This window comes from Scyliorhinus canicula, chromosome 7 (assembly GCF_902713615.1).
Source record: "Scyliorhinus canicula chromosome 7, sScyCan1.1, whole genome shotgun sequence".
Classification (NCBI taxonomy): Eukaryota; Metazoa; Chordata; class Chondrichthyes; order Carcharhiniformes; family Scyliorhinidae; genus Scyliorhinus; species Scyliorhinus canicula.
In genome coordinates this window covers 120810662-120824723 of record NC_052152.1, presented here as the reverse complement: position 1 = coordinate 120824723, position 14062 = coordinate 120810662, and the positions used below count along the sequence as shown (strand labels likewise).

Sequence of the window (14062 nt, the reverse complement as noted above, 5' to 3'; positions counted from 1 at the left end):
TCTTCCTACCAAAATGCATCATCTCACACTTCTCCACATTGAACTTTATCGGTCAATTCTCTGCCCACTCCACCATCCTGTCTATGTCCTTTTGAAGTTCAGAGAGTCAGGAGCTGAAAAGGATATCAGGAGAAGGAGCAGGCAGTGTCTTCCAGTTTGGAGGAAGAGTGCGTGTGTTTCACACCGGATCACATGAATCATACATGTGATGTAATTGGCTGTCGACATCTCAAATTAGCAACTGTGCCTGAGGTGTTGGGTGAACTGAGGACAGGAATTAAAGTGACAGTATTTGGCTGGAAAGTGGAGGTGACGTTACTGCCTGAATGTGGGGATGACACACAGTTTAATAAAAACAGTGTATTGGATTGTGCCAATGAAAAAGATGTGAGAGAAAATGTTGCTGCAGAGGAACAGTCCAAATCAATGGATTAGTTGCACATGATAGTTTCGAATGCTGCTCCACCCCAGATGGGATTTGAACCCACAATCCCTGGCTTAGAAGGCCAGTGCCTTATCCATTAGGCCACTGGGGTTGTGCTGATGTAATTGCTGCAGCTTGTGACATAGCCCTTTGTCTCTAGACCAATCGGGTCATTATGGGACAAAAGATCAATTCCTGTCCATATATCACTGCCAAATTTGAAGGCATTTTGTGGACCAGCTCTTTCTTTTCATTCACAGCTATATTCTATCAATTACAAAGCTCCCAACACTGATGTAACAGGATGTGATTTTCTTTTGTACATTAGCAATTGGTCCAAATGAACTTTCTTAATCTTTTATTGTAGGCGAGGAAGTTTCTAGAAATGATAATTCAGTACAAATTTCACAGTCATTTGGGAAAATGCAGGTTTGTGAAGGAAAATCATCATGGCTTTGTTTAGTGGAATCCTGTTTAAATAGCTTAGTTGAATTTTGATGGTGAAGAGAGAGCTTTGAGGAGGATAATATGGTTGATGTAGTGCGCATGAATTTGCAAAAGTCCCGTGCAAACGATAACTTTCCTCGCAGCAGTGTTGTGCACAATACTGGAGCTGAGATTTAGCAGGTTGATCCTGCCATTTGCAGATGCTTCTCTCATGGATTATGCTGCAGTTGAAATTGAAATAGAAACCCATTGGGGTGGCAGTTTTAACACCTTTTCATCATTCATTCCAACCATGTATGTGTTTATAAAGATGGACCTAATGTGAATTTGTGATGAATGCTAGAGATACCCTGCAGAGTAGATCATTTGAGGCATATCCGAGTTTCTCAGACCCAAGTTCACCCCACCACCGTTGTCCGCGACAACAGAGAAATTGGTGCTCCGCCAACATTCCATTCGCTGCAGCAGGACCAGATGATCCGGCCGACGTAAACAGACAGGGAATTCAGCCAGTGTGTTTGGACTTAGGTAAGCAGATCAGAGGATCTGAGTAGGATAGAGATGATATTATTAATGGGTGGAGCCAGGTCTGTAGCAGGCAGATTAGTGTTTAGTTTTTGCGAGTGTGATGAATGTAGGAATTTCAAATGTATAGAACATAGAACAGGCCCTTCATGTTGTGCCGAGCAATGATCACCCTACTTAAACCCATGTAACCCGTATACCCGGTAACCCAACAATCCCCCCATTAACCTTACACTACGGGCAATTTAGCATGGCCAATCCACCTACCCCGCACATCTTTGGACTGTGGGAGGAAACCGGAGCACCCGGAGGAAACCCACGCACAAATGGGGAGGACGTGCAGACTCCACACAGACAGTGACCCAGCCGGGAATCGAACCTGGGACCACTGGAGCTGTGAAGCATTGATGCTAACCACCATGCTACCGTGAGGCCCTATATATTGTATTGTATTAAATGTATTTGGAGATAAAAGATAGCAGTTAGGAGTTAGTATTTCATTGTCATTGTATAGCATTGTTATACAATGGTTTGTTCCATATGTGTTTGTGGAACCCATCTTTTCATTCACCTGATGAAGGAGGTGCACTCCGAAAGCTAGTGATTTGAATAAACCTGTTGGACTTTAACCTGGTGTTGTAAGATTTCTTACTGTACCCACCCCGGTCCTACGCCGGCATCTCCACATCATTGTTTAACAGGTAATTGTAAGCTTTTTTTTCTCTGCTATTGAAAATATTTTAATCCTGTGTTAATAATACATTTGTTTTAGTGTACTATATCCTGGTTTGTGTGTGGAATAACTCCTGGAGCTAAGAATGCTTTCCTCACATTCTTACAAGTTAAATCAAATATTGGGGTTTCTGTCCGGTTTCCGAGCAACTGTTAAGTTCTGGTCTGTGATTTAAATACTAGGAATTTCAAGTTGAGAAGCAGTCTGACACAGACCGAGAGATCTGCAGGCAGTTTCCTGAAAGGATCTCTCTTGATCTTCAAGCAGTCTTTCCAAAAAATCTCCATACAACAGGACATAAAGTCGCCTCTGTTTGCTAACTTTATTTATAAGTTGCTTTTGACCTGTAATAAGCTTTGCTCAATTGGAGATAGAGAACATATAAATAAATAGTAAAAAGGGTTTCCTTTTTGAAAAATAATTGTCTAATTGTTAATTGAAAAGTAATGTTCAGTGATGTTAATGTGTTTAATCCTGTGTTGAAAATAAAGTATGTTTTAATGTAAAAGATACTCATCATCAGAGTCATCACTCCTGGAATGAAGTATCCTTTCCTCACAGTTTTCAAAATGAATAAAAGTGTTTGGCATTCTCTTCCTGTATCCCAACAAATGATCCGGCATCTTATCTCTTCCACAGTCAGTGCAACTTAGTGCAAGGAAACCTGTGTCTTGCATCGAAATGAACTGTACTAATTGTTTCTGTACACAAGCCCATCAGATCCAATCACGCATTAACTCTATTTCTTTCTCCACAGATGCGACGAGAGTTATTGCGAATTTCTAGCATTTTCACTTTTCCTTATAAAGGAGTCAGTCAGATCATTCCTGGGACCTTTGGAATTGATACAATGAGGTTGTGTTTGAAAAGAAAGGGCTGACCCACAAATACATCAAACCTTCCACTGAATATGTGGTGAGAAAGGAGCAAAGAGCAAACTGCACGTGCTCAGATGTACAGCCCCAGTGGCCTAATGGATAAGGCACTGGCCTCCGGAACCAGGGATTGTGGGTTCAAGTCCCATCTGGGGTGAGATCTTCTTTGGGTGTGAGAATGAAATTTCTTCTATGAAAAGTGGGGTGGTGTGGATTTCTTATAACTGTAACCAATGATGTTTAGGTCACAGGAGGAGGTCATTCAGAATGTGGTGAATTTAAACCAGTGATCCAGCCTAACCCCACTCTTGTTCTGCACTTCAAATATTTATCCTGATATTCTTAAACGTTATCAGAGTTTCTCACTTTTCCACACTTTCAGACCGCCACCCTCCTCTGTGTGGAAGTAAATTCTCCTCAGCTTCCCTCTGACCCTTTAATCAAATAATTAAATCAAAAAGCAATGGTATTTAACTTTTCTGCTCAGGGAAGCAGCTCCTCCCTATCCACTCCATCTGGGCTCTTCATAATTTTAACACATCAATCAGATGGAGTTTAAGACTAGGGAGGTTATGCTGCAATTGTATAAGGTGTTAGTGAGGCCACACCTGGAGTATTGTGTTCAATTTTGGTCTCCTTACCTGAGAAAGGACGTACTGGCGCTGGAGGGTGTGCAGAGGAGATTCACTAGGTTAATCCCAGAGCTGAAGGGGTTGGATTACGAGGAGAGGTTGAGTAGACTGGGACTGTACTTGTTGGAATTTAGAAAATTTAGAAGGATGAGGGGGGATCTTATAGAAACATATAAAATTAAGAAGGGAACAGATAGGATAGATGTGGGCAGGTTGTTTCCACTGGCGGGTGAAAGCAGAACTAGGGGGCATAGCCTCAAAATAAGGGGAAGTAGATTTAGGACTTGGTTTAGGAGGAACTTCTTCACCCAAAGGGTTGCGAATCTATGGAATTCCTTGCCCAGTGAAGCAGTTGAGGCTCCTTGATTAAATGTTTTTAAGATAAAGATAGATAGTTTTTTGAAGAATAAAGGGATTAAGGTTTATGGTGTTCGGGCTGGAAAGTGGAGCTGAGTCCAGAAAAGATCAGCCATGATCTCATTGAATGGCGGAGCAGGCTCGAGGGGCCAGATGGCCTACTCCTGCTCATAGTTCTTATGTTCTTGTGTTCTTAAATCTCACCATGGAATGGTTGGGTCTGTTACTGCACCTACAATCCCTAAATAAATCCCCCATAACCACGTCTATTCCAAAGAAAACAGCCCAAGATTATCCAATTTCTCAACATGACTAAAATTCCCCATTCCTGGCAGCATCCATCTTAATCTTCACTTTGGACTTCCACTGCTCCAAGCATTTTCCCAATTTGAAAACACTCAGATCTACCCAGACTGATGCAAGAATGCCAAATTTTAAAGGGGGCAACAATTGGTACTGCATGAGTAAAGGGAGCTGATCAGATGGCAAGTTGGCTCTGATTGGTCAAGGCATTGCCATGGAGAATACATCAGGAAATCACTTTAAATATATAAACCTCTTGTTCTTGGTCTTTTACAAGCTGGAAGAGATTCTCCCTACCTACTCTGTCCAGCCCCCTCGTGTATGTGACATCGTGATCAAATCTCCTCTCAGCCTTCTTCTCTCCAAGGAGAACAGTTCGACCTTTTACAATCTATCCACATAACTTACATTTCTCCTCCCTGGAACCGTTTTGTAAACCTCTTCTGCACTCTCTCCAATGCGTTCACATTCTTCTTATAATGTGGTGCTCAGATATGTGCACAATACTCCAGCTGAGGTATAACTAATGTCTTATGCCAATTCAGCATAACTTCCTTCCTCTTGTACTCCGTGCCCCTATTAATAAAGCCCAGGATAATATATGTTTATGAATGGCTCTCTCTACCTGTCCTGCCACCTTAAATGATACAGGTACATCTACACCCAGGACCCATTAGCCTGCACCCCCTGAAGAATTTTACTCCTTATTTTATATTGTCTCTCTGTGTTCTTCCGACCAAAATGCATCATTTCACATGTCTCCACATTGAACTTTATCGGTCAACCATCTGCCCACTCCAGCAACTCGTCTATGTCCTTCTGAAGCTCACTACGAGAGTCAGGAGCTCAAACATATCAGGAGAAGAAGCAGGCAGCATCTTCCAGTTTGGAGGAAGAGTGTGCGTATATTTCATCCCAGAATGTGCCAATATGAATCATACGGTGCAATTGGCTGTCGTTATCTCAAATTAGCAACTGTGCCTGAGGTGTTGAGTGAACTGAAGACAGGAATTAAAGGGACAGTATTTGGCAGGTGACATTACTGCTTGAATGTGGGGAGGACACACAGTTTAGCAAAAACATTGTATTGGGAGCAGCACGGTGGTGCAGTGGGTTAGCACGGTGCTGAGGTCCCAGGTTTGATCCCGGCTCTGGGTCACTGTCCGTGTGGACTTTGCACATTCTCCCCGTGTTTGTGTGGGTTTAGCCCCCACAAGCCAAAAATGTGCAAGCTCAGTGGATTGGCCATGTTAAATTGCCCCTTAATTGGAAAAAATGATTCGGGTACTCTAAATTTAAAAAAAAACATATTGGATTGTGTCAATTAAAAAGATGAGAGAAAATGAAAAAGGGGAGAGAAAATGTTGCTGCAGAGGAAGAGCCCAAATTGATTGATCATTCGGAAGGAAATCTTGTTCTAAAAGCTACTCTACCGCAGATGGGACTTGAACCCACAATCCCTGGCTTAGGTGGCTAGTGCCTTGTCCATTAGTGTCAAGGCTCCTACAACAGCTTGTGACATAGCCCTTTGTCTCAAGAACCATCAGGTCATTTTGGGACATGTGACAATATAGAAATGTTCAGTGTCAATGTCATGCTGCAATTAATCACTAGATGGAGCTAGATGCAGTACTATATAAAACACTGACTCTCAGGCTTCAGGGAGAAGGAAGGCTGGAATAGAGTGCATAGGAGAGATTTAGAGAGGATAGCGTACAGTTAGAGTGTAGAGACTGTTAGTAGAGTGTAGATTACTATAATTATTGTTTACTATTGGAGTAAGTGGTCAAGCTTAATTTAATAGTATAAATAAAAGTTAGCTTTGTTAATGAATTTAGCTTCTGTGGTCTTTGTGAGCACTACGACATCCATCCTGATAACAGAATCACAAAGAATACCACAGGCCAAAAGGTCAGTTCCTGTCTCTAATCATTGCCAAATTTGAAGGCATTTTGTGGACCAGCTCTTTCTTTTCATTCACAGCTATATTCTATCAATTACAAAGCTCCCAACAATAATGTAACAGGATGTGATTCTCTCTTGTACATTGGCAATTGGTCCAGATGAACCTTCTTAATCATTTATTGTAGAGGGGCTGATAGTGGGTGTATCGATATATTGGTATATATTATGACATCCTCCCTTTTATAAAATAATGTTGATCTAGGCATGCGCTAATAAATAGTGTGGGTGTGTGGAGAATGTACCTAGCTACGTGTGAGGTGCGAAGACATATGTACAAAGCTATATACAGGGAACAAGACTATTTACAGAGGAAGGTGCCTGGTGCAGATGACTACCATGAACTGGAACAACCAATGAATCTATTTACAAATCATTGGATAACGAATGCAACAACAAAGAATATGGGAAAAAAACATTTCAAAAAGTCCACATGTGTGCAGAGTTCATAAGTTCAGTCTCTGAGGTGGGCGACGAATTCTGGTTGACCGCCTCAAGGGTGGGGCAATAGCTGGAGCCTCAGGAGCCGGGAGGGCTGCAGCACTGTCAGGGGCAGGCAGAGGGACTGGAAGCGCCACACAGTCCACGGCGGGATCAGTAGAAGAGCTGGTTGGAAGATCCCGTGACGACCCTGGAACCAGGCGAAGAGCACGCCTGTTGCAGCGCCGAATGGATCCATCCGGTAAGCGGACGAGGAAGGAGCGGGGGGGGGGGGCACCTGCTTTAGAACGACAGCAGGCGCAGACCAGCCACCATCCGGGAGGTAGATGCGAACCTTGTCGCGTGGATGGGTGTCGAGAAGGTCAGCAGCCTGTGAGTCGTATGAAGTTTTCTGCTGCAGTTGAGACATGTGCATGCGGTGGAGCATGGGGACATGGTCGAGGTTGGGAGCAAGAATTCATGGCATCGTCATTCTGAGGGTGCGGTTCATTAGCAGCTGAGCAGACGACAGGCCGGTGGAGAGTGGGGCGGAGCGATATGCCAGCAGAGCAAGATGGAAATCTGAGCCGGCATTGGCGGCCTTGCTGAGGAGCCGCTTTACGATGTGGACCCCTTTTCCGCCTTCTCATTGGATTGGGGATACAGGGGACTGGACGTCACGTGCTGGAAATTGTAGTGTCGGGCGAAGCTGGCCCATTCCTGGCTCTCAAAACAGGGGCCATTGTCCGACATGACCGTCAGCGGAATGCCATGTCGGGCAAATGTCTCCTTACACGCCCTGATCACAGCCGAGGATGTGAGGTCGTTCAGCCTGATGACCTCTGGCACGTGGATAGGTGGGATCGCTGCCATCGTGGTGGTCGCATGGGTCGGCAGGATCGCTGGCAGATCGGTGGCCTCATGGCAGGGTACGTCCGGGGGAAGTATGATGGCCGGTGGAGAACTGTGGTCAGGTGGTGGGCGTGGAACTCTTCGCAATGCCCGTCGGTTGCGCAGTAGCAGGGGCCCATCAGCCATGCGGACAAGGAAAGACCTTGGGGCAACTTGTTTAACAACAACAGCTGTGGCTGACCAGCCACCCTCAGGCAACTGGACGCGAACATGATTGGCTGGAGCCAGCTCCGGTAGATCCGTAGCATGGGCATCATATGTGGCCTTCTGTTGAGCCCAGGACTGCTGCATTTTTTGTAAAACCGTGAGGTGGTCAAGGTCTGGAACATGGATGGCTGGAACTGTGATCCTCAGAGTGCGATTCATGAGCATCTGCACTGGAGACAACCCAGTGGACAGCGGGGTTGCTCTGTATGCCAGCAGTGCCAGGTTGAAGTCGGAGCCTGAGTCTGCAGCTTTGCACAGCAACCGCTTGACAATATGGACCCCTTTCTCGGCCATGGTGTGGGATGCCATATTGGGAATGAATTTCCCGAGAAAGTTGACCATCCTGAGGAAGCGGAGGACCGCCTTCTTGTCCTCGGGGTCTTCACGGCGTTGATCGCCAAGACCTTGTCGACGTCTGGCCGCACACCCTGCTGCGAGATGTGGTCACCTAGAAACTTAATATCCGATTGACCAAATGAGCACTTGGCCCTGCCGAGCTGGAGACCATGTTCATGAATTCACTGAAAGACCAGCTTAAGGCGAGCGATGTGTTCCTGGGGCATTGTGGACTAGATAACCATGTCGTCCACGTATACTCGCACCCCCTTGATGCCCTCCAGTCAGATCAGTACAGTGAAACACTTCGGAGGCAGATATGATGCTGAAAGGCTTGCGGTTGTAGCAGTAGCGACCGAACGGGGTGTTGAACGTGCACAGCTTGCGACTGGACACGTCCAGCTGTATTTGCCAAAAACCCCAGGAGGCGTCCAGCTTAGTGAAGAATTGGCATGAGCCATCTCACTGGTCAACTGCTCACATTTCGGGATTGGGTAATGCTCCCGCATGATGTTGCGGTTTAGATCCTTAGGATCAATGCAAATGCGGAGCTCCCCTGATGGCTTCTTTACGCAGACCATGGAGCTGACCCAGTCTGTTGGTTCTGTGACCTTCGAGGTGATGCCCTGGTCCTGGATGTCTCGTAGTTGCTTTTTCAGACGATCCTTGAGGGGCGCCAGCACCCGGCATGGTGCATGAATTACAGGGGTGGCCAGCTCATGTGTGGTTATGGTGCCCACCCAATATGGAGACTTGAGGCACTCAGCATCAGGGTCTGTTGGGCTGTCGAGATCAGAATCTGGCATGCCTTGCTGTATTGAGCGGACACTTCTGCGCCGCAGCTGGGATCGCTGGCTGCTGAGCGGTGGAGCAGATCTGCAAGGGCTGCGTAGTGGCCACACTTGCCACACTGGATACATCGGCGTGCTTTTGCTGGACATTACCGCTTGAAGTGGGCGGGGCCACAATTCGGACACATCATGACGCTGACGTCAGCGCGTTCCATATGCCATCGCGCATGCACAGTGCGGTCGGTCGACGTACGCACCTGCGCAGTCTGGTTGTCGGTCTTGTCGTCCACTCGGTCGTGGCGCGCATGCGCAAGGATCTGGGAAAAGCGCGCGAAACGGCCACTCTCCTCGATACTCAGGCCCTGTATCTGTGCGATGGCCTGCATCCGTTCCGCCTCGTGGGAGGCCAGCTTTGCAGTCTCTGCCGCCCTGATGTGGGAGTAACGATTGTTAGCATGTTCATGGACAACGCACGTCTCAATAGCGACAGAGAGGGTCAACTGTTTGATTTTAAGGAGCTGCTGCCACAGGGAGTCGGAGTGGACCCTGAAAACGATCTGATCCCGGACCATGGAATCAGCCATTGAGTCATAGTTACATAGAACATAGAACATAGAGCATTACAGCGCAGTACGGGCCCTCGATGTTGCGCCGACCTGTGAAACCATCTGAAGCCTATCTGACCTACACTATTCCATTTTCATCCATATGTCTATCCAGTGACCACTTAAATGCCCTTAAAGTTGGCGAGTCTACTACTGTTGCAGGCAGGGCGTTCCACACCCCTACTATTCTCTGAGTAAAGAAACTGCCTCTGACATCTGTCCTATATTTACCACCCCTCAATTTAAAGCTATGTCCCCTCGTGTTGGTCATCACCATCCATGACTGCACTAGGATGCAGAGATGGGTCAAGAAGGAGTGAAAAGGTTCATCCTTACCCTGAAGCCTCTGCTGGAAGATGTACCGTTCAAAGCTCTCATTCACCTCAATGTCGCAGTGGCTGTTGAACTTCAGCAGGACTGTTTTGAATTTTATTTTGTCTTCTCCCTAGGCAAACGTAAGGGAGTTGTAGATGTGAATGGCGTGATCCCCTGCAGTGGAGAGAAATAGCGTGACCTTCCTGGTATCCGATGCTACCTCGAGGTCGGAGGCCTCGATGTACAAGAGGAACTTTGGCTTGAAGATTTTCCATTTGGTGTCGAGGTTGCCGGAGATGCAGAGTTGCGGAGGAGGCTGGGTGTTTTCCATTTCGCTGGATGGCTGTTTGCTGGTCAATGCTGATTCATTCAAGGAAGTTAGAAACAGACGTCTATCACTGGAGAAGATCCAACACTGTTTTATTCAACTATAGAACTGCTATATATATTCAGCTGTGGGTCGACACAATACTGATCTGACTGGTAACCTTGTAGTAGCCTGACCAGACTTACTAGCTAACGCATGGTGTTTGCACTTGCTAGCTCGTGGACTCTGACTGTCAGTAGCTGGGTCCCGAGAGAGCGGGAAACCTAGTGCCCTCTTGCTTTATAGTGGTAGTGTCCTGTCTGGTGATTGGCTGCACTGTGCTGTGTGCTCACTGGTCATCCTATGTGTCAATCACTGCCTGTCTGCTTCTCATTATATACATGAATGGATATTATGACACCAGTTTCTATCACTAAGCTAGTCCCACTTTTTGGTCCATATCCCTCTAACCCCACCCTGCCCATGCAACTGTCTAACTGCTTTTTAATGGACAAAATTGTATCCGCCTCTATCACCCTGGCAGCCCATTCCAGATGCTCACCACCCTCTGTGTGAAGAAATTACCCCTCTGGTCTCTTTTATATCTCTTGCCCCTCACCTTAAACCTATGCCCTCTAGTTATAGACTCCTCTACCTTTGGGAAAAGATGTAGACTATCAAACTTATCGATGCTCCTCATTTGTTTGTTATATTGTTATTATATAAAACTTCGTTAAATATATTTAACAAAACGGTGTCAGTCAGATCCAATCACACAATCATTACTGGGACCTTTGGAATTGATACAATGAGGTTGTGTTTGAAAACATAGAACATAGAACATAGAACGATACAGCACAGTACAGGCCCTTCGGCCCTCGATGTTGCACCGACATGGAAAAAAAACTAAAGGCCATCTAACCTACACTATGCCCTTATCATCCATATGCTTATCCAACAAATTTTTAAATGCCCTCAATGTTGGCGAGTTCACTACTGTTGCAGGTAGGGCATTCCACGGCCTCACCACTCTTTTCGTAAAAAACCCACCTCTGACCTCTGTCCTATATCTATTACCCCTCAATTTAAGGCTATGTCCCCTCGTGCTAGCCACCTCCATCCGCGGGAGAAGGCTCTCGCTGTCCACCCTATCTAACCCTCTGATCATTTTGTATGCCTCTATTAAGTCACCTCTTAACCTTCTTCTCTCTAACGAAAACAACCTCAAGTCCATCAGCCTTTCCTCATAAGATTTTCCCTCCATACCATGCAACATCCTGGTAAATCTCCTCTGCACCCGTTCCAAAGCTTCCACGTCCTTCCTATAATGAGGCGACGAGAACTGTACGCAATACTCCAAATGCGGCCGTACTAGAGTTTTGTACAACTGCAACATGACCTCATGGCTCCGGAACTCAATCCCTCTACCAATAAAGGCCAACACACCATCTTCACAACCCTATCAACCTGGGTGGCAACTTTCAGGGATCTATGTACATGGACACCGAGATCCCTCTGCTCATCCACACTACCAAGAATTTTACCATTAGCCAAATATTCCGCATTCCTGTTATTCTTTCCAAAGTGAATCACCTCACACTTCTCCACATTAAACTCCATTTGCCACCTCTCAGCCCAGCTCTGCAGCTTATCTATGTCCCTCTGTAACCTACAACATCCTTCCGCACTGTCTACAACTCCACCGACTTTAGTGTCGTCTGCAAATTTACTCACCCATCCTTCTGTGCCCTCCTCTAGGTCATTTATAAAAATGACAAACAGCAACGGCCCCAGAACAGATCCTTGTGGTACGCCACTCGTAACTGAACTCCATTCTGAACATTTCCCATCAACTACCACTCTCTGTCTTCTTTCAACTAGCCAATTTCTGATCCACATCTCTAAATCACCCTCAATCCCCAGCCTCCGTATTTTCTGCAATAGCCGACCATGGGGAACCTTATCAAACACTTTACTGAAATCCATATACACCACATCAACTGCTCTACCTTCGTCTACCTGTTCAGTCACCTTCTCAAAGAACTCGATAAGGTTTGTGAGGCATGACCTACCCTTCACAAAACCATGCTGACTGTCCCTAATCATATTATTCCTATCTAGATGATTATAAATCGTATCTTTTATAATCCTCTCCAAGACTTTACCCACCACAGACGTTAGGCTCACCGGCCTATAGTTACCGGGGTTATCTCTACTCCCCTTCTTGAACAAAGGGACCACATTTGCTATCCTCCAGTCCTCTGGCACTATTCCTGTAGCCAATGATGACCTAAAAATCAAAGCCAAAGGCTCAGCAATCTCTTCCCTGGCTTCCCAGAGAATCCTAGGATAAATCCCATCCGGCCCCGGGGACTTATCTATTTTCACCTTGTCCAGAATTGCCAACACTTCTTCCCTACGCACCTCAATGCCATCTATTCTAATAGCCTGGGTCTCAGCATTCTCCTCCACAATATTATCTTTTTCTTGAGTGAATACTGACGAAAAGTATTCAATTAGTATCTCGCTTATCTCCTCAGCCTCCACACACAACTTCCCACCACTGTCCTTGACTGGCCCTACTCTTACCCTAGTCATTCTTTTATTCCGGACATACCTATAGAAAGCTTTTGGGTTTTCCTTGATCCTACCTGCCAAAGACTTCTCATGTCCCCTCCTTGCTCGTCTCAGCTCTCTCTTTAGATCCTTCCTCGCTTCCTTGTAACTATCAAGCGCCCCAACTGAAACTTCATGCCTCATCTTCACATAGGTCTCCTTCTTCCTCTTAACAAGAGATTCCACTTCTTTGGTAAACCACGGTTCCCTCGCTCGACCCCTTCCTTCCTGCCTGACTGGTACGTACTTATCAAGAACATGCAATAGCTGTTCCTTGAACAAGCTCCACATATCCAGTGTGCCCAACCCTTGCAGCCTACTTCTCCAACCAACACATCCTAAGTCATGTCTAATGGCATCATAATCGCCCTTCCCCCAGCTATAACTCTTGCCCTGCGGGGTATACTTATCCCTTTCCATCACTAACGTAAAGGTCACCGAATTGTGGTCACTGTTTCCAAAGTGCTCACCTACCTCCAGATCTAACACCTGGCCTGGTTCATTGCCCAAAACCAAATCCAATGTGGCCTCGCCTCTTGTTGGCCTGTCAACATATTGTGTCAGGAAACCCTCCTGCACACATTGTACAAAGAACGACCCATCTAATGTACTCGAACTATATCTTTTCCAGTCAATATTTGGAAAGTTAAAGTCTCCCATAACAACTACCCTGTTACTTTCGCTCTTTTCCAGAATCACCTTCGCCATCCTTTCCTCTAAAAGAAAGGGTTAATCCACAAACACACCAAACCTTCCACTGAATTTGTGGAGAGAAAGGAGCAAATGGAAAACTGAACTTACTCACATGTACAGCCCCAGTGGCCTAATGGATAAAGCACTGGCTTCAGGAGCCGATGGCTGTCAGTTCAAGTCCCACCTGGGGTGAAGTGCTCTTTAGGATTGAGACAAATGCTGATTGAATATCAGTGATGTGCAGTAACAGGCAATTTGCAGACAGTGTGTGTTTGCAGTCAAGGAAGCTTTGCTCACAGGAGGAGGCCATTCAGCCTCTGCTGCTTTCAACCAAGCTGTCATTCTGTGCCTTTAGTATTCAAACTTTTACACGGGTATTCTTAAATGCGATCAGAATTTCTAACTCTCCCACACTTTCAGACTGTCACCCCTGTCTGGATGTAAATTCTCCTCAGCTCCTTTAATCAAATAGTTAAATCTCTAGCCATTGTTGTTTAAGTGAGAAGTCTTACAACACCAGGTTAAAGTCCAACATGTTTGTTTCAAACACTAGCTTTTGGAGCACTGCTCCTGCCTCAGGTGAATGAAGAGGTATGTTCCAG

General features: G+C 45.9%; 2 non-coding genes across 2 annotated transcripts; one reads left to right on the top strand and one right to left on the bottom strand.

Annotated features, from left to right (window-relative positions):
* Nucleotides 1-463: 463 nt before the first annotated feature.
* Nucleotides 464-536, bottom strand: trnar-ucu. Its single transcript has one exon. It is a non-coding gene; the product is annotated as a tRNA-Arg (tRNA).
* Nucleotides 537-3088: 2552 nt separating this feature from the next.
* On the top strand, nucleotides 3089-3161 carry trnar-ccg. The gene has a single exon. It is a non-coding gene; the product is annotated as a tRNA-Arg (tRNA).
* Nucleotides 3162-14062: the final 10901 nt, after the last annotated feature.